This window comes from Hirundo rustica, chromosome 2 (genome assembly GCF_015227805.2).
Source record: "Hirundo rustica isolate bHirRus1 chromosome 2, bHirRus1.pri.v3, whole genome shotgun sequence".
NCBI lineage: Eukaryota > Metazoa > Chordata > Aves > Passeriformes > Hirundinidae > Hirundo > Hirundo rustica.
Genome location: NC_053451.1, coordinates 5635966 through 5661667, shown reverse-complemented (window position 1 = coordinate 5661667; position 25702 = coordinate 5635966). Strand labels below are relative to the sequence as shown.

Here is a 25702-nt window from a genome sequence, read left to right as displayed (position 1 = left end):
CCATGCATCCAAAGCAATATATACACATGCAATTCACTGCTTATTGTAAAGCTAAACCAAAATAATTTTTAGCTGTTGTGCTTGGCTTGTTTCTGCCCATGGAGAAACCTTCCCTAAGTGGAGAAATCCTTCAAAACTGAGCTAGTACAGCTAATTCAGGGTATGAACCAGACTTGAATTCTCCCTTCGCTAATGTAGCATGGGCAGCCCTCTGAAGCTTTCCCACTACTTTATCCTTCTGGGTACGTGGATGGAGAACTCAGCAGTAGATTTGTTGACAAATAACTCATTGCATTAAAAAGATAGGAAAAGGTCTTTAACACAGCCAAGAACAGCAGCACTAGATATGACTTTGTAATAAATACCTTTGACAAGACCTGAATGGATGTGTCGCTTGCAGTGGAAAAATACCAGTGGCGATGAGATTTTACCCATGATATTTTTAAGTCCATATAAAATTACATTCATATAAATAATAAAGAGGGAATCAATTCTTTTAATGTTTATTAAACTTAAGTGGTAGAATATATTACTACTAGTGGGAGATGACTGAAATATTCAAGTTACATAAAATGAACTTCATCAGTGAACCTACACCAATGAGTACCAGAGGCAGGTGACAAACTTCCCTAAGAAGAAAGGATACAACACGAAGAAAGTTTTGGATGTGCTCACGTGCACATCCATAGAAGGCCTCAAAATCTAAATTCCTTTAGAGCAAAGACAAAGTAGGCATCCACATCTCCACAGTGACTCAGTGATGATTTTTGCTGCAACTCACTGCACTTATACTTAGAGCTGGAAACAACGTTTTTATTCATGCAAATTATGCAGTAGTCACCAAGCATCAGAAAGTCAGCTCTACCAACATCAAAGAGGGGCTCAGCAGAGAGGACTTGTCAGTATCACCATGTCTTACACACACGGGGCCAGTGGAGAGAAACACTTCAATTCAGAAAAGACCCTATCAAATCAGAAGGCAGAAAATAAAATTGTCGATATTTATACTGTAATTGAAAGTCTAAATACCCTCAAGTAAGTGATCTCCATGAAGCAGAGTCATTGAATTTCCCATGTTTAGGATGTTGAGTATTGAGAAAAAAAGAAGGTTGTAAGGGTCCAGCCTCACTTATCCATGACTGGTACTTCAGCATGTACTATATATCCATGCAGCAGCATTAGTGTTCTGTAGGCATCTTTTTCAATGTGCATCAAGAATACCTCTGCCATTGTAATTCAACCTAAAATCCATTAAAGCTATTATATTGTGCATAAAAATTGATGAACAGCAAAATTTTGAGCAAACCTAATCACCCATATATTTGGAAACATCTGTTTGATTTTTACAGGAAGGCTCAGCGGGGTATAACGTGGCATAAAGCAATGTAAGACTCAGCTAACTATAAATCCTGTAACTAAATTAGAATTACAACAAACATAACAAATCTGGGGTTACCCTGTGGTTTCACAGCAGCCTCCTGCTGTAAATGATAGTTTCAAAATACCGATCTAATCTAACACTTAATACATTGTTGTTCAATCCTTCACATAAGGAATAACAGCCTGATTTCATATCAGCACAAGAAATAAATGTGAACTGTTCAACAGCTTAAGTCACTGAACTTTGAGGAAGCTGAGAGCTCAAGATTTCAGGTCAGAAAGAAATAACTCTTCAGTGAATAAAAAAAGAAAGGAAAAAAACAAGGAAGCAAAGAGTTGTTGGTTGACCTTGAGCTGCTTTGGCTTGTTTTATTTTTCAATCAACACCTTCAAGCACAATTAATTCCCATCTTCCTCCATGTTACACAGCTGTTTATTCTCCTACCTATATTTTCATGAGTTCACAAATTCATATTTCACTGAAAGTGTGGAGCTCAGGCAAACTTAGAAAAGCATCTCTCTCCATTTGTCCTCCTAAAAACCTGCTTGTGCCCACAGGAAAATCAACACACCATAGTTGAAAGGAGCATTATACAATGGCAAGACATGCCAGCACTCCTTGAATCACGCAGCACAAACCCCAGCATTTCATAACGCAACAGGAATGAACTTTTTCATGCCAGGATTTTACCCACCTTCAGTACGGGCACTTCCTACAAAGAATGAAATTTTGCCCTTCAACCAATAGGAAACATTGCCTGAAGTCAACTCTCAAGAAGTTGTGTGACCTTTGGATATTCTAAGGAGAAAAACAAAAGCTCTTGCAAATAACTTCATTTATTTGGTTACAGAATTAATGGTGCCAGCCCATCTCACAGATGACACATGCAGCAGCAGCTGCTCTTTCAGACACAGACTGTAGCCAAGTGACCGTGCCTTGCCTTGAAAAATGGACTGCACTTCATCAAACTTCTCTGCGCTATGATTTTATGAAGGCAGAGTGATTTAATTCCTGGCATAGAAGCAGATACTTTCCTGCATGATGGATTTCCCATCTAGACATCCAAGACACTGGACAGATCAGGTTCTTCATAACTAAAATGCCAGCTTCATATTAAATTGACAGCTGAGTGTGTGTTCATGCACATTCCCACATTGCAAGGAGTTTAGGAAGCTCACAGGAAGCACATTCCTGTGTGTGGAGCCCACTCCATAGGAAACAAAGGGAAAGCCTCCTCTGGTCCATTCAGGTTTCTATGGATGCTTCAGAACCAGGCTGGTGCCCTGGAGATGTTCAGGAACGTGCAGATGAAGAGCACACCAAAGAACGAGGTGGTTGCTACATCATCTCATGATGGGGTTCAGCAGCAAAATCAACACGGTGAATTCAGCCACTCGATGATGAAAAAGGTTTGTATGATCATGTGTTTCACAGTTAAGTGCTCTGCCTGCCAGCACATGGACTTGTTTAAAACTCCATTTATAAATCCATGTATAGAGTACTCTCTCCTTCAGCACTGATAGCCTTGGCCCTCTCTCCTCATTCCCTGTTTCCTTACAGGGCACCGGGGAAGGCGGCTGTCACTCCTCCATCACCTCAGTCCCTTGTAAACAGGAAAAACCTGGTGCCTCCAGAAACAGCAGGCTTCAGGTGCTCAGTGAGTGACCAGTAGTTAATTACCCAAAACAGGAACTGAAGGTTTGAAGCACAAAGCTGATCAATACAGTCATTAGAGAGAAGGATGCTCACCAATCTTCTGTGCCATTCTGGAACTGCAGCTTTCAAAACCATAATGTAAAGTATTCGGTGCATTAGTGTATTTACATTGTCTATCTAAAAGTATCAATCAATTTAATAAGTTTAATAGGCACTTTTCATTTGGAACATGAATCTGAAAATATTCCAGCTTCCAAGACTTCCTCAGTTGCCTGACTACAGAAGACCCTCTGCTTTCTACTACTGGTAAAAGCCTCAGCTGATTTTGGGTCTTTTCAAGAGATGGACAAGTGTCACTTCAGCAAACCCCTTACGATGAAACCCCCTGGAAACCATTCAAACACCTGTTCATCCTGAGTAGCAGCCAGAGCTTTTCCACTGGTTACACAGAAACCACAGTCAAACCCTTGCTATACAATGCAGTCAGGATATTTGTGCTCAGTCCTAACTCACCCTTAAAAAAGCCTTACCCCAACAGGAACCAACTATTTCCTATTGCAGGGGGTTCTCCATTCCCAATTATGGCCAGAATTTTTTTCCAGGACCCAAGAGAGTTTTATTTCCAGAGTAAGTCCTGTCTGAACTGGCACCTAAGAGAAACTTCCACTGCAAATTCATGGGGTCACAACTATTTTGAAACATCCTCACACAGCCAGCAGAACTCAGTGAGAGAAAGGGGTCACTGTGAAATTACTGCTGCCCACAAATTTGTTTTAGTGGGTGGAAAACCGGGCCATTATTTCCATAACTCATATTTTCCATACATTTAGAATTATGCAAGGAGTCACCCTTGTATCAAAAACAGTGTTCTCCATTGCTCCAATGCTCTGGAAGCATTCCAGAGAATTATAAAATATCCATTAAAAAGATATTTCCCACTTTTTGTCATTCTCCCCAGTGGTCAGTTAGGGCAAGTTTCACAGCATTGTTTTTTGGGGTTTTAAGTCTGTTTTATAAGTGATTAAATGCTAGAGAGATGAGCAAAACGCTGCCTGCAGTACTTATGCTTATTTGTCACAGCTTGAAATTGGACTGGGATACTGAGAGCATTTCAGAGTCTGTGCAAATCCCCTCTTTGGATTATTTACAACCTGTTGATGCATATTGAGGAGCACACCATAAAATATCATTAAAATGATAAATCTGTCCTCAACTACCATGAGCCTCCCTATCTCCTCTCTCTTTCATACACTTTCAATTGTTTTCCTTTCTCTGCTAACCTAAATAAGACATCTTTTCAATAATACAACAGACAGAAAGTACATGATGCTGAGATATCTCTGCGATATCCTCACCTACGGCACTGTGAACTGAGGGCAGAGATTATTTTACTGAAAAACAACAATACTGAGTGAAGAACAGGAGTGACAAGTATTTGCTGTAAATGTATGCTGCAGATACCAGCTGGGAGCTAAGATGCATTTCATTGTCACTAATTAAATTTGGATATACAAGTAGCAAAACAAACAAAAAAATCCACAAGCAGTTCCCATCCATAGCAGAAAATCTGTTTTCTTGCAAGCAACCTCTGTGGTACCCGCACAGCAACATTGCTGTTAACATCTTACAGTGCAAATTCTTCCTTCTTAAATCTCCAAGTCACCAACCTGCAAGCCTCGATTTTACTTTCCCCCCTATAGTTTTGATTCTTTTTATTCAGTAGACTTCTTTGATTAAAGTCAAAAGAGTTAAATTCTTAATTCCTGCCATCCTTTCTGTCCCCATATTGTAGGCAGAGATTTTTGTGCTAGAAATATCCATATTCTAAAACAGAAAACACAGTCCAAATTCCCCTGGAGTGCAGTATATCTTTACCTTATCACAAGCATCCTGTATACTAAACATCATCTCTCCCCCTGAGGAAGCAAGTTTTCCCTCCTTCCAAAGCAGTCAAATATGGAGTGCATTTCAGGCTGTATTTTGAGGTTATTACACAAAAGAAGAAATATCCCAACGTTTATTCCCATTCCCCAGGTGACCACCAAATTACAGCCAACTGTAATTCAGAGAGGCAGGGGGAGAAAGCAGGAGTGCTTAGTCAGCAAGCAGAATTGTTCACAAGCTAAAGGGAGTGTGTACATTTACAAGAGAGGATTTTGGTTGCTGGAGAGGTTGACTGTATCTTACTCATGTGCTGCTTCTGCCAACCCCATCCCTGATGTTCCAGGACTGCAGAGTTCCAGAAGAACCACACACACACACTCCCAAGGAGCAAAGATTAAACCAACATTTTATTGCTCAAATACTATGAGCTCTCACCCTAAACACACGGGGAAGAAAAGAAGAAAATCTATTCACTGACACTCAGGAGACAGCCAAGACCCCTTTTTTTTGCCAGGCGAACACTAAAGCCAGGAAATCTTTCCCACTCAGACTCTTCCTCAAGGTATAGCCCTCACCCTGCCTTAGCCAAAGCATCCTCTAATCCCTCTCCTCAGGGCAGTGCTACAGCAGCTGATAACATGCTAAACCACAGTTTGAGATTCACAGAGGCTTTAGTCCCAGAAAACACAGCTCAATTACCATCCCAGGAAGAACTGCACACTGTCTCCTAACTGCCTTTTGCTTAACCCACAAGCTCTTAAAGCACTCAACCAGTAAAATAAAAATAATCTTATCTCTCGTTTAACTCCTGCATCATGGTGCCAGCCAAACCCTGGCTTTGCACCTCGTGCTGTACAACCAAATTGTGCACCCACACCCACCCCCATCATCCAAGGAACATAATTATTAATAAAGAAAAATTTCCCAATATCATGTGAAGAAAAAAAAGAACAAAACAAAGATAAAAATAAACACAAACAAACAAAAAAAACAGATATGAAGAAATGCTCATGGTGTACGTATTTAATTGAAGTGATGAAATTACCAGGTTGATGACCCATCTTCCCTGATCCTATTCAGACTCCTGGACAGGCCCAAGCACTGCAGCCTCCAGAACAACTTCTTGTCCTTCCACTGTGCAAACCTTCTGCTAACAATTCTACCCTCAAATATTTCAAATTGTTGTTTAGTCAGGAATTAGCCCAGAATTTCACCAAGGTGCTGTTTGGTTTTTTGTTTTGTTTTATTTTGGGTTTTTTCGATGTTGTTTTTTGGTTTGGGGTTTTGTTTGTTTGTTTTTGGTTTGTGTTTTTTTTTTTTTCTGAAGAGAAATCCTCTTTCACTTGTTATCTAAAGATTAGTTTTGTTTTTCTCATTTATACTACTGTAGGAAGGATACTTGTGATCTGAGGTGATGGTTCCTCCTATTTCTGTGATTAATAACTGCATTAAATTAGGAGAATATTCCTAGATAACTATCTGCACAACCAGGAAAATATTCCTCACTTATTAATGTCTTACTCTTACTGGAAGAAAAGCAACTAGTAATTTCCATTTAGACGGATTAGAAAATGGAAATATTACATGTAGCAGCTGTCAAAATGGTTTAAAGGACCTTTTTCGCTGTTTCTTGAAAACTGTTTCAAGTTAAAAAAAATCAAAAGTCAAGAAATAATTCCCAAAATATTATTTCAGATATTAAAAATGCAAACCTAACCTGCATCTTGCAGTTGTCACTATTTACTATCAAGTATTGGCCATGTAATTGTTGCATGTTCCTTAAAGACCATTTAGATAATTTTAAGGCATGTCCAGTATGATACAGGTCAGTGAGATGAAAGGTAATAATAGCAGGGGTTACACAAGGGATGAGCCATAGGAAAGGAAGAAATGTCGCCAGTCTGTGGGCGTAAATTTTGTACAAAATTGCTTCATTTTTGTTATACATATATATTTCAAGCCAGATATCAGCTTTTATTTACAGTATTAGCTATTAAGCACGTCAAATACTTCAGAAAACAACCATACAGAAAAATTATATTTCTGCAGCAATTTAAAAAAAAGTTTGCTGCATCAAGAGTCTTCCATTGTGCTTCAAAACTATCATTACTATTACCCAAAAGTCATACCATGCCTAGTGCTTTATCTGCCTTGCATTAAAGTTGTCTGTAAGTGTGGCGGTGCATGTTTTATTTCGTTTGTTTAAAGCGTCTTATACTGGAATTTGTATTGGTTTGTTCCAAGGTACCCCCCCGTTTCTTCAGTGGTTCCTTCCCCACCTGTTTGTTACATGTAATATATGTGCTAAAGTTAATTCGTGTTATCAAATTATAAAAGGTAAATGTTAAACTGTATGAATATGAATGTCAAAGATGTGCTCAAACGAACATAGGTAAAAATAAAATGTGGAAACCAAAAATGGAAAATTTCCTCAGCTTGGGAAGCACAGGAGGGACACGAGGAAAGTATGATTGGAATTATCAGAGAGGGGGCCTTGAAACTATTGCTGCCGGGAATCCCTGAAAGGAAACAAAGAACCACGGAAGACGAAGATAATCACAAGTCCGGAGACCAAGATAATCACTTCAGATGGATATCTCTACTCGTCTCCGCCGAAATTAACATATCCACGACACACCCGGGCTCGGCCATCAGATGCATTGTTCCACCCTACCGGTCTATTCAGACTCCCGATACCGGGACTTGAATAATTAATGAAGACGCCTCGGAGAGGATAACGTCAGAATTTCGGACTTCACTCCGCGATCTCGTGTATAAAAAAGGGTGGCTGGAGACCAAAATTGTGAACTTGGGGGGATACCATGCTGGCAGAGACTGATATCCGTGTTCACCCAGCGGCGATCCCGGGCTCGACGCTGTCCTTTTAATTGTGGCTTTCCGAGACTGATATTTTGTCTCACAATAAAATTCTAAATTTTGATACTTTAAATTTGGTCCATTTTATTTATAACATTACATAACCACCTGTCCCTGTCAATCCCCTGTCTCTCCTCTTGGGCGCCTCTCTCTGTCACTTTGGGCCCTTCCCTGGATTCTGGAAAGATCCAGGGAGGGCATCGAGTGATAGGCTGGTGCCTGGGGACTCCCCTTCCCACCTCTTGTGATTTGTTTATTGTTAAGAAGTTAACACCCCCAGTTACACCCTCCTAAGCCCTGATCGGCTGACCCTGAGGCATGACTTTAAAGAGTTAAGATTTTAGCTAAGGGTTAGAAGCAATTTATATTGATCAAGATGTAAGTTAGATTAGTAAATGGTAGGTTAATGATTATTAGATGCCCAAGCTAGAGCTAACTGTTATATTATGAGCTTGTTTATAGAAAAAGTGGAGTAAGTGAACCGTCATAAGAACAGACTGAAACCACTAAGAACAATGGCCAGCACCTGGACTTGGTATCAATCAATCACGAAGCAGGGGACCTTGGACAGTGCCAGAGGGTCACAGAGACCTGATGAAGACTCTCCTGACTTCATCCTTTGAGACCGCTGACCCAATTCGAGACCACCGACCCAATTCAAGAGAAGAACTGCGCACGTGTGAAGGACTGATAGCCTCATTTTAATACAGAGCAGGGACGGGAGGTGCTGGGGTTATGCATATGTATTTTATGTAAGATCTTGGAAAATAAATAGAGAGCAAAGAGCCTTGTTCGGGGCGGCCACGCCTTTTGGAGATGACTCCCGTGCCGCCCGCCAGTGAATAAACATACCACTTTCTAACTTTAATTAGTTAGAGGGTCTTTGTCCGTGACTATATCGGTTTTCAATGACTCACCCGTTGTCACCACACCGTGATCCGCCCCCAGTTAAAAGTTCATGCACAGGCCCGATCAGTGCTCTCTCTGGGCAGCAGCGGTCAGAGGCGGAGCTCCCGGTTGGACTCCTCTCCAATGAATCCTGTTTATCCCTGTCTGAGAGAGTCGGCTCTTTGTCTGCTGCCAGCGTCGCCATTCCATCAAGTCCTATCGCTGGTGTGGGGAGCCTAGGCCCCACAGGGAGGAGGTTGCTCGCCTTACTTGCAGCCCCGACCTCACACGCGTCAGCCGCAGTGCAAAGGCTGAGCTAGCCTGTGGGCAGCGCCTGGCAGGCGTGCAAGGACACTGCAACATGTAAGTAACTTCAGACTTGCAGATAATCAACACAGTCACTGAACTCAAAGTAAAATTATGCATAACATGGAGGGGAAAAAAAAAAAAAACAAAAACAAACCCACATTTTATTTAGTTACTGGTTATTACCCTGCACAAGGGCACGAGGAGAATTTTTGGTGAGGATCAGCTCTATAAACCATAACTCCCTACCCAAACCATCAACACCTCGACATCTTCAGGACTTTCAGAAGCAAAATTCTTTCCTTCCACATTTCAGGCAATCATATCACATTTACCCTAGTTCACGTCACACAATGAATTCCTCCACCTGAACAGATACTTGGGGATTTTGTGGCATCTCCCCAGGAAGTAAGTTACTCCCAAACTTCCACAGGAAAAGAATAATTAGGATAGTTAGTCTTCATGTAGGTGTTAATAATCAGTGAGTGGTCTCTGGCTATTGTAGCAGTCCTAGGAGAGAACAGCTCCCCTGAAAAGCTGGGCTGCTTTTCCACAGGGTAGGCAGGTACTCATCACACTGAGACCAAAGCTGTGGAGGATTCAGAGTTCCTGACTGGAGCACATATTTCAGAGAGGGGAAAAAAACAAAAGCAAGTTGTCTGCTGACAGAAACGATAAGTATTTCAGAGACTAATGTAAGAAACACTTCAAGAACTTAGTAGAATGAGGCAAGGTTCCTGAACAGAGGTGGTGGTGTGGAGGGAGCAGCTGTGCAGAGTCAGGCGCTCACAGAGAGGCTCCCCCAAAGAAGCCCAGGGCAGCTACAAAACAGCCTTTACATTTTCACTGCAGTTACTGACAGTACATCAATCCCAAAATACTCCCAATGCAGTTCCTAACTCTCAACCCGGCCTGAGCTTAGAGGAACGATGGTGCTGGATTTGGAGCCAAACACAAGAATCATTGACCAATTTATGCACAGATAGATGTTGGTATGAAGGCACAGTGTAACAGTATATTGACTATTGCACACAGAGGTGGATGTGGACGTGCTACATCAAGATTTACAGATATTAGGGGAAGAAAACTTGGCAAAACTCTAAGTCTCCCAAGTTTCTTTTATAGTGTTGCAGCCTTGAGCAAAATTCTAATGGCATTGTCTGGGTTTCACATTCATAAAATTGAGTGTGCAAATTCTGCTGCATACAAATAAGACATTTGCATATATTTGACCAAGTTCTGTTAGTTTTGATAAAATTTATTAACTGCTATATCAGTACAGTAGAAAAATCCTTCCTGATGTTGATATGAACCACTTCAAGGAAGAAAAACAATAATAAATCAGGCTTGGCAGAAATTGAAATTCAGAAGGCAGGCTGATCAAACTCGAAAATGTTATTTAGTGATACACAATAAAACAAATAACCTGCATTCTCCAATTCCCCAGTTAATGTTTATTGATTAAGTTTTGTTAGAAAAAAGCTATTAGCAGCGCATATCCTTGGACAGGTACTTAAAGCAAGTGGTGTAACTTATATCTAACCGTTTGTTTAGTGAAAAGCATTTACAAGGAATTGTTTTTCACTCTTGAGGGGGTAAAAAGTGGGAGTACTTTGCAACAATGCAAGCAGAACAAATTGAAAAAATGCATTCTATTTTATTGGGTTATAAAAATCAGTCACTGTCAGAGCTCACAGAGGTACAGTTAGTATGTTCAGCCTTACATCATACTGAAAAAGTTTCTTTTCTGTTTCTAGACTTCAGAGCAAGCTTTGGAAAATAAACCCCAACATTCCCTAAGGCATCAGAAATAGATATTGAATTTTTTATCATTAATTCCATTAAATCATTAACTGCACACAGCATTCCATTTACCTACAGCTTCTGAAATTAGGCAAGCCTTGAAGATTAGAATTTCCACCACCAGTCTTGCATGTTTTAATCTCGCAGAGCAGTTTTCATTCTGAGTCAAGGGGGAAAAAAAAAAACAAAAAAAAAACTACAAACCATTATCAGGCAGTTATATTATTGCTGTAAAAGCATCAAACAGGTGACTCACTTAAATCTAGACAGAAGAGAACACTGTGTTCTTCATCTGTTCTCACCTTTCAAGAGAAGAGGTTTACTAAAACAGCGGCACGATGGTAATAAATTGTAAACAAGCATGGACATTCTCTGGCCATTCCCTTATGACTTTTGCTTAAAGCAATCACAGGCTTCTGTCCCAACCATTTTTTGTTTCTAATCATACTCCAGGGCATGATGGTTTAATGAGCTCAGCCCAGCCACTCACTCACTCCCCCACAGTGGGATGGGGGAGAGAAGGATAAAAGTAAGAAAACTCATGGGCTCAGATGAAGACAGTTCAATAGGGAAAGAAAAAGCCATAGATGGAAACAAAAGAAAGAAAGGAATTAATTCCCTGCTTCCCATGGGCAGGCAGGTGTTCAGCCATCCCCAGGAGAGCAGGGACAAAATTATTAAGGCCTGAGACAATACTATTATAAAACAGCCACTCAAATTTGCTATATAAATTTGCCAAGCCAAAGTAACAAATCCTGAAAATATTTTGCTTAGCCCTACAAATACCCTCACTAAACAATGACTTTAATTGTCCAGACACCACAGGTACATTTTTTGATAGAAAGTAGTCACCCGACAGCCGTCTACTGGGTGAGTTTTACATCAAATAATTAATGCACAACATGTTTTATGGTCTTTTCTGCAGAACTTGTAGCATTTCAGCTTAGTATTCAACAAAATAAGTGTTCTCAAGTACATGTTGGATCATCATCAATAAACAGTGCATTCTAAAGGTCAGTATATACAAGTTCTCCAAGAAAGCATAAAGGAAAGTCAGCTTTAAACAGTGGGAGAGCGGGAAGAATCAGAAGGATACTATTTCATTAGAGTACAACATCCTCCCAAGGAACAATCTCTCAGTAATGCCACAGGTGCCACTCTCCTGAATCTTTTGCTTCTTTCCAAGCTTATATTAGAAAGAGCTTATCACAAAGGGATGGTTTTGTTTGGGAAAATAAGTGTGGGAAAAGGCTAGTGCTGTAGGGTTTGCATTTCCAGCAGTATTCAAAACCAGTCTGTAAGCTGTCATTAATTACAAACAACTACTAAGTAAAAGAACCAAGAACTTGTGCCCAATCTCTATCATGCCACACCAAAGCCCTTTACAGATTATTTCACTACTTCATTTTTAAAGAATTCTTATAAAGTCCAATCCATTAATATTTTCACCATCTCCATGGGCTCTGATTTAGGCTAACAGCAGTATGCTATAACAAGAGAACAAAAATGCATATACTAAGAGTTAAAATAGGTGTGCGTCTTTTCAGAACATCAAAGCATTTGATTGCCCTAATTCCAAGCGTTTACCTCAAGGTTAATGGCAAAATATAGTTTTATGTTCTCAAAAGCATTCTCAGTTGAAGCTTAGACTTTGCAGAATAATAGGACTGCTCACCCCTCAGTTATTGGCACATACATTTCCATCCAAGGCCACAGCACCCACCAACAGCAAGGTCTTCCCAACAGAGCCAGACACTTCCTCACCTTTAAACACAAGGGTCACAACACGCCTCAAAGCTTTGCTTCTTAGAACAACCCCAAGAGTCAGGTGACAGTGATGTGGAGATGACCAGCAAAGACAAGACTGTTCACCCAAAAGGCCCCCGGGGCAGCACACGGTGAGGCTGGAGCCCATCCCTGCTGATGATACCCTCCAGACATGGGAACCAGGTGCTACATTCATCTGCACTTAACCTGAACAAAATCGAAATGTATCAGCCATCAACCTCCTTACCTTGACCTCGCTGAGATAGATTAGAGGCATTCCGTGAAGCAGTACTCGCCTTTTCCACAGCATCCACCAGGCCTAATCCTTTGTCCACAGCCTGAATGCTGCCACTTCAGGTGCCAACTCCAAACTCCCATGTTCTTCTCTTCCAGAAACTAAACTTTCAGCTGCAGAGCACTAAAACAAGCTAACAGCTTAGCCAGCGGAACTAGAGTTGCCATTAAGGCGTTATTTTTCAGGATACCCTCTACTGCTGAAGCAGAGAGGCCCCCCAAGCAGGCTAAAGGTAGTTCACTCTCCCCACACGCCTCCTCCAAACAAGCAAAGCTAATTCCTCGTTTGGGCTGCTTTATGGAAATCACCTATTTCCTGCCTGGATCTGATAACAAAGTCAGCTGGATCCAATGACAAACAAACTCAGCTGGATCCAATGGCAAACAAAAGTCAGCTGGATCCCAGCCTCAAGTTCCACCTAGTCTGTAAAGCAGATCAACAGGTACATTTGTGAACTCAAAGTCATGTGTTTATAGTTTTGAATGTGTTTTATTATTAACTTCAAGTGCTTTCCCTCATAAGCACCTTTCAAAAGACTTGTGAATTATGTTTCTGTGTTCATTATATTTATATGTATATACACATATATGTGTGTGTGTGTGTGTGCAGAGAACTTCAGGAAAAACATGCAGGAAGAATCTTGGTTTTCACGTAAGAAAATTATTTTCACGCAAGAATCTTGGTCTTCCTTTGTTCTTCACGAAGATAGTTTCATAAAAGTAGCGTAAACCAAGAAGGATTAAAGTTCAAGGAAAGCGGTAGCTGAGCTCCACACAGATGATGTCAGGAACAAACTAATGAAAAACTGGTCACTCCTATATCAAATAAATCTCAAGATTATGGATGTGACAGATGTCCTAATGATATTTTACTATTCCTCATAAAGATTCTAGGCTATTCAAAGACAAAACAGGAGTAAGAAGCAAGAGCTACCCTAAGGGTTTGAAAATTATTTTGAAATATTTTCCCCACTAAATGTTAAGACCAAAGGTTTTGTTAGAGGTGGAGGGGCAGATTAAAGACTGAAAAAAGCAAAAAGCATGCACAACATAGGAATCAGAGGAAAAAAGATGCTCAGAAGGCATCTTTCTCTATGAGGGGGCAGGTGAAGGTCTAATAGCTTTGGAGGCATGCAAGGGTTTGCATGGTAAAAGAGACAGAAAAACACAAATGGAAGGATAGAAAATGTATCTAGAAAGTGGATGCTCCCAGGAAATGTATGAAAGAACACTGTTCAAAGCTCCATGGTGACAGAGAGAGCCCAGCATCTCTCAGGAAAAAAAAGAGGGGAGGCACAAGGATGAGTAATATCAGACAGAAAACTTAACATAGGTAGTTTTCTATTGGGAAACAATGGGACAATTAGTAATTGGATGTAGTGAATGACCATGAACTTTATTAGCCTCAGATCATGGGGGTCTCATCCAACATGCAGCCAATCAATATAGATCTATGTTCTTTCTTTTTTTTTCTGTTTTCAAACCTGCTCTCCACTAGTCCTTCCTCATCACAATCTCATCATCACTTAAAAAGTTACATTTAAATGTCTCTTGAAAAATAAAGGCATAATCTAGTGATTTAGGTAAAAAGTACCACCACAAAACTTTACCTGTATTCTTAGAGCAGGATGTTTTACGGATTGAAACACATCTGAACTTCAATATAGTATATTTTTCAGACATGGAGGAAAACGTATAGATAGACAAGTGGGGGAGGGTCCTAAAATATGATTTACATATTTACAAGTCAAGAAACTGAGGAGGGAAAAGAAATGATCTTACACATTTCGAGAGATGTAGCTTGGTGACAAAGCCGCTTTTTAGAAAACAGAGACTTTTAAAATCTCAAACACATTCATTCCGTAGTCTGTATTCAAAGCAAATGCAACAGGCTTTTGCACAGAAGATGAACAGTCAGCCAGCTATGCACTATTCACTAATGATGCAAGAAGCTATTTCAGAGAGTGGGATCTTTAAAAGTTAAAAATGCGTTTATTTAGAAATCATTAGAATATTTGTCTCATGTATTCTTTCATTTCCTCACCTGAGCTCAGTCTGTTGAAGAGCAACACAGTCAAGCTGTTTAATAATGGAAAATTCAAAACCTTTGTTGTAAATATGTCCCTAGGCTATTTATTTTCCAATGCAAATTTCAAAATATTAATCAAAACAGAAAACAAAAAGACTCAGAGATATCCAAGCAAATCTAATAATTTTAACTTATATTAAATGTTTTCTCTGTTGCATGAGCTATGTATTTTTTAGTCAATCAGATCAAATCATACACAGGGATTTCTTTAAGAGAAGCAGTAGAAGCTATTGAGTGCCAAGCTGGGTTGGAAATCTTTTAATATCTTTCTGGATGTGGTGGACTGACACCAGGTGCCCATTGGAAGCTGGTCTATCATTCCACTTCTCAGCTGGAAAAGAGAGAGAAAATACATCAAAAGGCTGATAGGTCAATATAAGAAAATGGAGAGGTCACTCACCAGCAAAACAGATTTAACTTGGGGAAATGGCTTTTTTACCCACCAAAGTCCTTTTTATCAGGCCCAACTTCACTCAAAATTTTCTCTCCCTCCTCCCCACCTGCAGCACAGGGGCAGAGGGAGTGGGGGCTGTGCTCAGTTCCTCGCACATTGTCTCGGCTGCTCCTTCTTCCTCAGGGAGGACTCCTCACACCCTTCCCTTGGCTCAGCCTGGGGTCCCTCCCACGGGAAACGTTCTCCACAAATTTCAGCAAGTTCCCCCCGGCTGCAGTCACTCATGAACTGCTGCAGCGTGGAACCACCCCCATGGACTCAGGAGTTCTGCCAGCAAACCTGCTCCAGCGTGGGCTCCTCTCTCCACGGGGCTGACCGCCAGAGTGGGCTTCCCATGGGGTCACAGCCTTATTTCTGGCATCCACTAACAAAGTTACATTTAAATATCAGGCTCCACTGTGGGATCCCCCATGAGCTGCAGGGGATCTCTGCATCCCTGTGATCCTCCATGGGCTGCAGGAGAATCTCAGCTCCAGGGCCTGGAACACATCCCGCCCCTTGTTTTCCACTGACCTGGGTGTCTGCAGAACGGTTCCTTCCCTTCTCACCTCTCTCTCCAATGCACAACAGGTTGTTGTGCAGGTTTTCCTCCTCCTTCTTAAGTCCCAGAGGCTTTTCCACCATCCCTGAAGGGCTTGGCCTTGGCCAGCAGTGAGTCTGTTTTGGAGCCACCGTGCATTAGTTCTGCTGGACACAGAGGCAGCTTCACACAGAAACCACCCCTGCAGACCCCCACCATCAAAACCTGGTCATGCAAACCCAATGGACTGAATTAAGAAGGGTAAAGGAAGGGGAGAAGATTTTTTTTTTTAATAAGGAGTCCTGCAGTCTTTGTGGCAGCCAGCACTTGGTTGAAGCAAGCAGTGGCAAATATTGATCTAGCGGTGCAAAATGTCATGTCAGTCTCATTCAGTCAAAATCGTGACAAATATCCATGAAAAGTGTAAAAAAAGCTTACAGCAAGGGATGCTAGACTTGACAGCACTGAAATAAATGCATGCATACCATTTAACCACCTTGGGAGACTTGCTTTATTACTCCTCTGCTGTTTGGCTGTCTTTTTCTGATTCTTCTCCTGCGTAGTTCCTAGGTTCATTTTGAATAAGGTTACGTAGAAACCTCCTTTGTCATTCCTGATGACTGATATAGATGACTTTTTCTTTACTGAAGAAAACAGATTTAAGTACTATTAACATTTGCATTGTTAGACCTGCTTTTTTTACATTAGGTGGAGGCAGTTATTCCCTTCAGCAAGTTCTTATTCGTTTTAGAACTGTCTTGAATATGACAAAGACTCTCATTCTCAGTGAAAGCAACTGAGCCCCACAGACTTCAGTAAATTCTGAATCAGAGTAAAATCAGCCCAGTAACTGGTCAGCACCCTTGAGCAGAGACCAGAGTGCTTCTTATCAAAATGATTCTGGTAGCTTATTGGAGGGAACGAAGTTCTGGGTTTTCTAGACAGGAGTCTGAACAAAATGCTCCTAAACTATCCAAAGGGAAGGAGCGTCGTAACGTCAGAATGTGTTTGGGATTTTTTTTTACCTCTTCATCAAATCATAGAATTTTAATGGGTTTAATGATGTGCTGTAAGGGCACTATTACTGTAGCCATCAAGATATTGTACACCATTTTACTCTGCAATTAACCATTTTCCCTTTTGCTGGTCAAACTCCTCCTTTTCCTCAGTTGGATGTTGTCCTGATACCAGGCTCTGTGTGTTTGTGTGTGTGTGCACGTGTGCAAATGGGATCACAACAGCTGACAGAACAGCAGCACCCAGCCGAGTGGAAAATACAACTTTCAGAAGATAAAAACATGCATTTCCCAGAGACAACAATCTGTCTAAATAAGTCATCTGTTAAATGTGGTTAGCCAGTGATTGAGCAGTGAAAATGATCAAGATTTCTAGTGGCTCTCATCTAAATTTTTTCTATGCTCTTTGTTGTAATTAGAAACAGATTTCGTAAAATCATGGAATCACTAAGCTTGGAAGTGCCATTGAGTCCAGCCTTTGACCAAACATCACCATGTCAACTCAGGGCTGTCATATCCACCTAACTCTTAAGCAGTTATCAGTTTGGATAAGTAACTGCATTTCACAGAATCTGAACTTTAGAAATATGTGAAATATGGAGAACATCCTCACTTTTGAAAGAAGGAGGAAAGTACAGGGATTTTGGCAGCTTCTGTAGTTCTCTCCAGTACATGCATATACACTCTGGTGCATGCTGGCATGAAGAAAGCTACCAAAGTCCCAGTGGACACTGGAATGGAAGTTACTAAATCTAAGAAAAAGGCAATAAACTTCTTGCTGACATACTAAATTGGGATATAAGCATCCTTGTCCTCCCTCTCGGCCGTGTGTCATATCCAGTTTCGACATTCTGAAAACTCTAACGAATTTTTCTGATTAACAGGAAGACCCATGCTTTTCTTCTGATTTCTCACTGCATTCTGCTTTTCCTGTCCATTGTGAAGCAACATTCATGCTTTTTAAAATTCTAGTCTTTTTCTTCAGTCGTCAGGTGCTGTGCATCTCCTTTCCCACCATCCGACGTAATAGGTGTGGCATTTCCTTTTTTCCAAGAGGCAGCCTTAGCTTCTCCAGTTTTCTTTTAAGAAAAGTAACACACCACACCCTGTCCCGTAGCCCCTGCTAAATGTGCTGGAGGGCACCCTGGGGTTAATGCCTTGGCCTCTGTGATGAGAGCAGGTTTGAATACGTGGAGTTGTAAGTATTATTTACAGGGAACAAACATCTTCACGTTTTTTCCCTCTTTAGGTAGATAGCAACGAGACACACACATCTCATTAAGCAAAAATGATCATCTGTTTTCCCAAGCAGCAGTCTTCATTCTCGCTTAATAATCAGCCTTTAAGTGAACTAGGAGCATTTTAATTAAAGGATGCAAATAAATGGTCTGATTTTGAGAGACGCTGAGCACCTGGTATTGCAAACTGCACATGGTCTGTCCCTGCTTCCCTGACCTGCTCCTCTGACCCTCGTTAAGGGCACACCACAGCACATGACGGCTGTGCAGAGTCAACTCCAACCTCTCTAGACATCATAGTGTAAATAACAACATCATGACCCCTGTCATCTAACCGAAGCTAACCTGGCATCTGCATGGCATAGTTTATGCCAAATGTGTAGGTGTTTATGGTAAAGTAAAAAAGGCAAGAACTGTGAGGGATCAGGCTCTGGGTCACCCTGGGACTCAGCAACAGCTATAAAAGATGGCTCTGATGCCAAACACTGTTCAGCCAGCTCCTTTCCATCTTTCCTGTCCATGAAGCCATTGAGCCTCCTCACACTGCTCTCAGGGGGTTTCATCCTAGGGCTGAGGCTGCCCCAAATCTCTGGGTCACACTCATTCAGCCTCCCTTCACCCCACATGAGCTAGTCAGGATATGTACAACAGACAGATCTGCTCAGAAAGGAAAGCAAAAGAGTAGAGGGATTTAAAAGCAGGGGGAAATGGTCAGCTAGATCGCTTCTAGGAGCCTGGCAGTAAAAATCAAAAAAGGATGTGCAAGCCCTGCAATGCTGAGTTATTGCCCTAATAAACACCACTGCCAAGGAGGAGCTTCTTGTACAAGACAGTGTGGCCCTAGAGACTAAACAGCAACTTTTAAACTTGCCTTTCATAAACCCAGTGGGAGGAATTTTTTCTGACAGCAGTATCTGCCACATTAATTTCTTACATCAGTTCAAGCTGTTTTATCTTCTGTTTGGTGTCTTTGGTTATATCCACACAAATGTGTTCAGGGCCTCTTCTCCACTCCCCAAAGAGCAAATACATCCAGGGGGGATCTGATGGAGGTCACTCACTAAAACTCACTAAAACTTTCCTTTGTCTGTCTGTCACAGCTGATACCAGCAGAGGTGAGGAGGTAATATGAGAGGTAAGGAGGAAGAACAGGAGGGGAAAAACTCTAGCATCCCATTCTGATTAAACTCCAGACCTGCAGCAACAATTCAAGAAGAGAGGAAAGGCTTCTGCAAGCAAACTTTAGCAATCTGATCTACATAAGTGAATGGAGAGGGATGAAGAAGCAATTAAAGGAAACAACTAGAGCTTCTTAACATTCCTGGAATAAAACACCCCAGAAAGGAAAAGAGCCTCCACGGGAATGGCATACAGGAAATACAAATTATCCACCTGATTTTTTGCAAAATGTGATGGAAAACCCCCAGAAGTTTCAGACGTATCAAGTTTACACTGTCAAGAAGAGATGAGAGTTTACAAATGATGGTGACTTAAAACAAGCTCTAGTCTTTCTTTCATTCCATAACCATGTGAAGCAGAGTTTGAGAAAGAGGAAAGCAACCTGGACTTCACAGCTGGATACTGGAATTTCAAACAGGGCGTTAAACTGAGGGTTTCTTGCCCTGCTCTTCTCCAACACCAGCTTTACACACCAGGTCAGAGACCAGCCACCATATAATTTTTTAACTTTCTTTTTATTTACCATTCAAACAATTCCACTATTACCATCTTAGAGCCTGAGTCCAGGATCAAGACTTTAATGCAGCAGGTGTCCTGCAAATTCAGGGCAAAAAGACTGTCTCAAAAAACTAGCGATTTAAATACATAGGATGTGTGGACATTCTTTCCCAAATAAACTCTTCATGGAGCTGTTTCCAGTTCAATTGCCCATTTCTGGTTTTGGATTTTTTTTGGGTTTTTTTTTTTCCTTCTTTTTAATTTCATACAGGGGATTAAATAACTTTATCTAAACTAACACAAATATCACTTAGGTTAAGCAAAACTCTCCCACCACTTCTTGACTTTCAGTTTGACACATTTTTTCTAAAAGAAGTTCAAAACAATCAAGAAATACTTTTCCGTAAGCCCCGTGGCTACATGTGCTGTAGAATGCCTTGCTGGAGTGACAGAGTGGATACCAAAAGCAGAAATGTGTTCAAACACTGACTGTAGACGCTCTTAAAAAAAAGATCCCTCAAGGTGGTTAAATACAAAGGCACAGGCAGTGTTTCAAACCTGCATTGCCTAAGCTTTAGCCAGATGAGAGAGTGTTCCAGGACAAGGATCCCCCTGTATTTGCCCAGGTCTCTTACTCTTTTCCTAGGTACCCACTGCCAGCCATCCTCAGGGGGAAAACAACACATTCAGAAAGAATTTCTGCCTGCCCCAGCTTGACCATTCCTGTGTAAAAGACAATGACAAAAAACTGGCTCAGAAAAATAAGCTTTAAATTGCTGTCTGATATGATCAAAACAGAAAAGCTCCTTGCTACCATCAAATCTGTTTCTGTGAGGCACAGCAGCTGAACAAGATGTCACTACACTGAGCAGGGCACAATCTGAGGATAAGCCACAGTTTGAAACCAAAACAGCACACAAAATAACAACGAGCAAACTCTTAGCAAACACCACAGGAAGCAAGAGGTCCTAAGGAGATATTTGAAGGAGATGGAAAAACTACTTGCTCTCACTGTGACATCCAGTGCCCTTGCATACTGTTTTGGGAATTACTAGAGAGTTTCTGCCATCATCAATGTCACTCAGGCAGTTTTCCCTAGGAGAAAACATACTTTAAAGGTTTACAGACACAGCAGAAAAGTAATATCATGAATTGCCGGTTCTAGAGAGGCACTTCCACATTCCTGCTGGACTGAGTGTCATCAGTCTAACACCAGATGCAGACTACAGTGCAGAGATTAATCACAGTTGACTCTTACTGGTCAGGAGCAATGGACAGAGCAGGAATTTTTTGCTGTTATTTCTGCCATTTCTGAGGTCACTTGTGGTATAATACATTAACTCAAACAATAGCCAGTGATGCATGTAGCTGAGAGGGGAGATTGCATTCGCTACTGCCAAAACCTGCCAAAGGAAAACCAGGGTTCAGCTCATATAGAACTGGAACTTAAAAAGCCTGCAGAAGACAGGTCTTAGCAGCAAGTTCAGCACCTGGCAGGCACCGAATGACCTCTGGAAACGTCATCTAATTAGACTGATGAAGTTACAATGTGGCTGTGTGATACACGTAGTTGTTAGCACTTCTGTCTTCAAGGCTTTGCTTTTTTTAATAAACAACATGAGAAATTACCTTCTAGTACTTCCAACTCTTTTAAACGTTTGTGGAATAAATATTTGCAACGGGATGTAGGGGCTGGTTTCACGGAAACACATTTTTGGGATTGCTTCAGAAACAAGAACTCATATAAACAAAGGTCCAAGCAAACAATAAACATCATGAGCTAAAGCAAAGGGCACTGAGGAGCACTCTGGGTTTCTTGGCCCCAAGGTAAAATGCGCACCAGGGGAGGGAACTGCGAGCAGCGCGCAGTGAGGAGCCCAAAGCGCTGCCTGCGAACAGGGGAAAACAGCCGCTGAGAGGTGTCGAGTCTGAGTCCCAGCGCTGAGCGCCCAAGAGCGGAGGGAGAAGGCACCGACTGCGAGTGTTTGCTGGTGCTGAAGAGCTGGGGCTCAGCCCAGGGACAGCGGGTCACGACTCCCAGGCGTGTCCGGGCTGCTCGGCAGGGCATCGCCCACTTCAGGTTCCGCTGCTCCAAATACACGACTGTGACAGCCGCGCCGTTTCCCTGCAGAAGAACTGAGCACACGCTTCTCCACCTCTGCACCACTTTACACGCACCCTGGCATCCCTTCCTCGCAGCCCGGTCGTAACATTTCGGAGGAGGTTAAAACCTCACCCACGAGCACGCACTCGCGAAGATCCCAAACCCCACGCAAGTCGGGTGCTTGAAACAGACCTTCCCTTTCATCCCCGCTCCAGACAGCAGCCTTTACACCCAATTTAGGATACATCAGCCCCCCCCGCTCCCACTCCGGAGGACTCCTGTGGCCCCTCCCAGCCCCGGAGCCGCGGAGGCGGCACAAGCGCAGGGTCCGCGGTCAGCATCGCACCGGGGCTGCAGGTGGGCGCATCCCGGGAGCCGCGGGCGGAGCACGCCGGGCATCCCGCTGGGTATCCCGCCGGGAATTCTGCCGGGCATCCCTCCGGGTATCCCTCCGGGAATTCTGCCGGCTTTGCCCGCCCCGCGACCCCCGCGACGCGCGCAAGTTGCGGGCAGCGCGGAGCCGCCGCGGCCGCAGCGCCGGGCAGGGAGCGCTCGGGGCGGCGCCGGAGTTTTCCCCGCCGGCTGCCGCTTCCCCGCCCCTGCCCGCCTTCTCTCGTTTCACTTTTGGCGGGGGCAGCGCCGGTTGCGGAGGGAATCGCTTCGCTCTCCGCGCTCCGGGACCGGCGCCTGCCGCGGTGCGGATGCGTGTGGACGAATCCTCGTGAAAACAGCTCCCGACGTTTCCCCCCCTCAAAAAAAAACCCAAACCCAAACAAACCACCCACGTGGATAATTAAAACGGTAAATCTAGCTAACTTTTCATTATCTTGCTTGCTGCGTGCTTATATGTGTAGATATTTATTATTTATGTGGCTTCGTTTCGTCATCCTATGGGTTTTGTTAATTTTCTGATCTTGCGCTGCCGGAGAACTTGAAATATTGGGGTTTGGAACAGAGGAGGACTCCGTTTCTGGGTTTTCCTAAAGTTGGACTAGGGAATGAAGACGTTCCTAGTTCATACCAGCCTTGTGAATATGTTTGCTTGCTTTACCAGCCTGAACGTAAACGAGATTTCCTGTGGCAGCATCCTCTCGAGTTTGCTTTTCCTTTAATTTTTGTCAATAATACAGCAAAAATGTTTGTATGCTACACATATGCACTCCTGTAGGCTGAAGGATTTTGTATGCTGGCATTCACAGCTGAGATTCCGGCTAGGCTTTGAATCTCTTTAGTTTACAATGTTAACAAGTGAACTGTCTTCTGTTTTCATCCTAATTCCACTTCTGGATTCTGCCAGGAGGTCATCTAATCAAAAAGTGTTTCTTAGCCCTGTAGTTGTTTAGTTGCCTTTTCAGGAATAGAAGCATGCTCTCATTTGTACAGGTCACACAATTTGTACGGCTTTGTAATCCAGAGAGCTTTTGTTTGAGATGATGTTATTTTATCCAGTCCCTGCACTGGTTGGATGCTTTATGAGACTGGGCAACCCCAGGCTTTCTGCACGTTATGAAAACCAGCTTTAGGAAATTATATGTCTTTGTTTTGTTAGGTGTTACAGTTCCACAGATAATTATGCTTAGTACTATAAGCTATTATTCTTGCAATATTAATCCAGCAGGTATTTACCTGATGAAAATAAAATTGAGAGGTTAGTTAAAAAAAAAAAAAAAAAAATCAGTGTATACATGGAGAAACGACTGTCTCATTCTCATCAAATAAGAGAAAATGAGAGCATCAGTTGTATAGTTGGTAAAAATTACTGACGGGAACTTTGCTCTAAAATATGGGCTAAACTTCCAAGTCTGACTTGGGGAAAACTTAGCTCCGGGTAGACTCTGTTTCTCTCCACTGATTTTTGTTTCTTTCCTTTCCGAGAAGTCAATCATGTATTGATCTACCTACCCATATATGCGTGAGCATATTCACCTGCACAGGCACACACCTAATACTGTCCAAGTTCTGGACTTGGGAGTTTGGGTTGAGCCACAGAGGACTACAAACAATGCAGGGGAAAGGAAGAAGGAGGAGGGATTTACAATATTTGCTGTTGGGCTCGTATTTTAGGGACCTTACCTTGGGAATGAGTCTCAGTAGTCAAAGAAGAGCGCCAGGACCTCATGTGCACTTGGCTCAGCTTCTGCTCTGAACTGCTGCCTGCTGTGATTACATCTGTATTTAAACTAATCTTTGAAAAACTTGTGTTCATCCATCTTTTATCTTACTAGTGGTAAAAATGGGATAAAACATGCATTTTCTCGTTAATTTCATCTGCTAAATTCTAAGATCTGTTGACCCAATAGGCAACAGGGGCTGAAAAAATTATTTTTGTTTATGATCATACAAACGTGCTGACGCTGCGCACTTCACTTCTTGCAGTGTGGCATGAAACAGGAATATGGAATTAGGAGTCATTGTTTCTCCTACACACAGGACTTCAAGGGTTTAAGTGATTGAGAGCATTAGTAACTCCAAGGATTATTTTCTGAACTCTTGGAAAGGTACAGCCTTTACCTCAGGCTGTTTTAAGGTACTGTAAGTAAACTGCTCTTGGTACCCCAGTCTCTTCACAATTACCATTCACACCTTCTCTCTTTGGTGGGATTTCTGCAAAGTCCAGATTTCCATCAAGCCTATCATAAATATCTGGAAGTTTCTTCTTTTTGATTGTGGAGGCTGAAGCACTTGGAATGTTAAAGGAGGGGAAAAGGTAATCAGCTCCAAACCATTGTGAAAAGTTAATGCAGGACCTAAAATAGGATTTCTGGGTTACCTAAAAGTCTACTTTTTTAAGACGAGATTAAAAAAACCTTTGTTGTTTTGGGGTTTTATTGTTATTATTTTTTTTATTCCCAGAAGTTTTGGACTCTAAGCTCTCAGTGCCCTCAGTGAAACCTGCAAATAAGCAAGTTTCCTTGCATGCATGCTTCCCTCTCCTTCCTTCTCTGAGAACTCTAAATTGCCTGTTTTTTTTCATCTAGGCAGCAAGTGAAAGGGCTGAGAGAATACACTTGGGCAGGAGGCACCCACTGCATGTAGAGTCTGACTTCTCAGTACTGAGATTCCTCTTGAGCTGGGGTTACAGGACATCTCTCATGTGCTTACATCATTTTGTGCTAATTCCACATCTGAGGGTGACATACCACTATTCTAATGTTTGAGAGAGCATGAGTGATTCAAATTCAGATATATTTAATGACATACTGATGCACAGCTGTTTAAAGCGACAACTGAATTTATTTGATCTGAAAGAGTAACACCTTTTCGCCCCAATTTTCTCTAAGGTATTTACTGGGAAATAAGCCTTATATGCTGCCAGATTCAGTGTTTTGCCCTATTATTAACCCCTCACCCAGAAAAGGGGGGGGGCAAGGCACAGCTTCAAAATGCATGAAAAACTGACTTTAAGACAGCTTTAGCTGAAATTGAAATCAGTTTTTATACCTTTGTCTTTTAAATGACTAATCTCTGTCTGTGGGTGTCCATTTAACCTGTGATATAACTTTAAAAACTGCTGGAGACAATTTGTACTATAGGATCTGAAGTGATTAACATTGGGTACACATATGCATAAAGCAATTCAGTATATGATGGGTTGCATCTCTTGGCTTTGGATGCCTTTCTCTCTCTCTCTCTCTCTCTCTCTCTCTTTTTTTTTTTTTTTTTTTTTTTTTTTTTTTTTTTTTTGGTCACATTCTCATCTGCAGGGTAATTTATGAGCACAAGCAAAGGTTATAGACTCCCTAATTCA

General features: G+C 41.9%; 2 protein-coding genes across 3 annotated transcripts in view; one reads left to right on the top strand and one right to left on the bottom strand.

Moving 5' to 3' along the window:
• Window positions 1-13110, bottom strand: part of POU1F1 (POU class 1 homeobox 1) — a 148020-nt gene extending 134910 nt beyond the window's left edge. For both annotated transcript variants that reach the window (XR_009207591.1, XM_058419518.1), the window contains exon 1: window positions 12810-13110. The gene's annotated coding sequence lies outside the window, so the exon portion shown is untranslated. The remainder of the gene's footprint in view (window positions 1-12809) is intronic.
• A 9464-nt stretch (window positions 13111-22574) lies between these two features.
• Window positions 22575-25702, top strand: part of HTR1F (5-hydroxytryptamine receptor 1F) — a 104530-nt gene continuing 101402 nt past the window's right edge. Inside the window, exon 1 of the mRNA XM_040056942.1 lies at window positions 22575-22755. The gene's annotated coding sequence lies outside the window, so the exon portion shown is untranslated. The remainder of the gene's footprint in view (window positions 22756-25702) is intronic.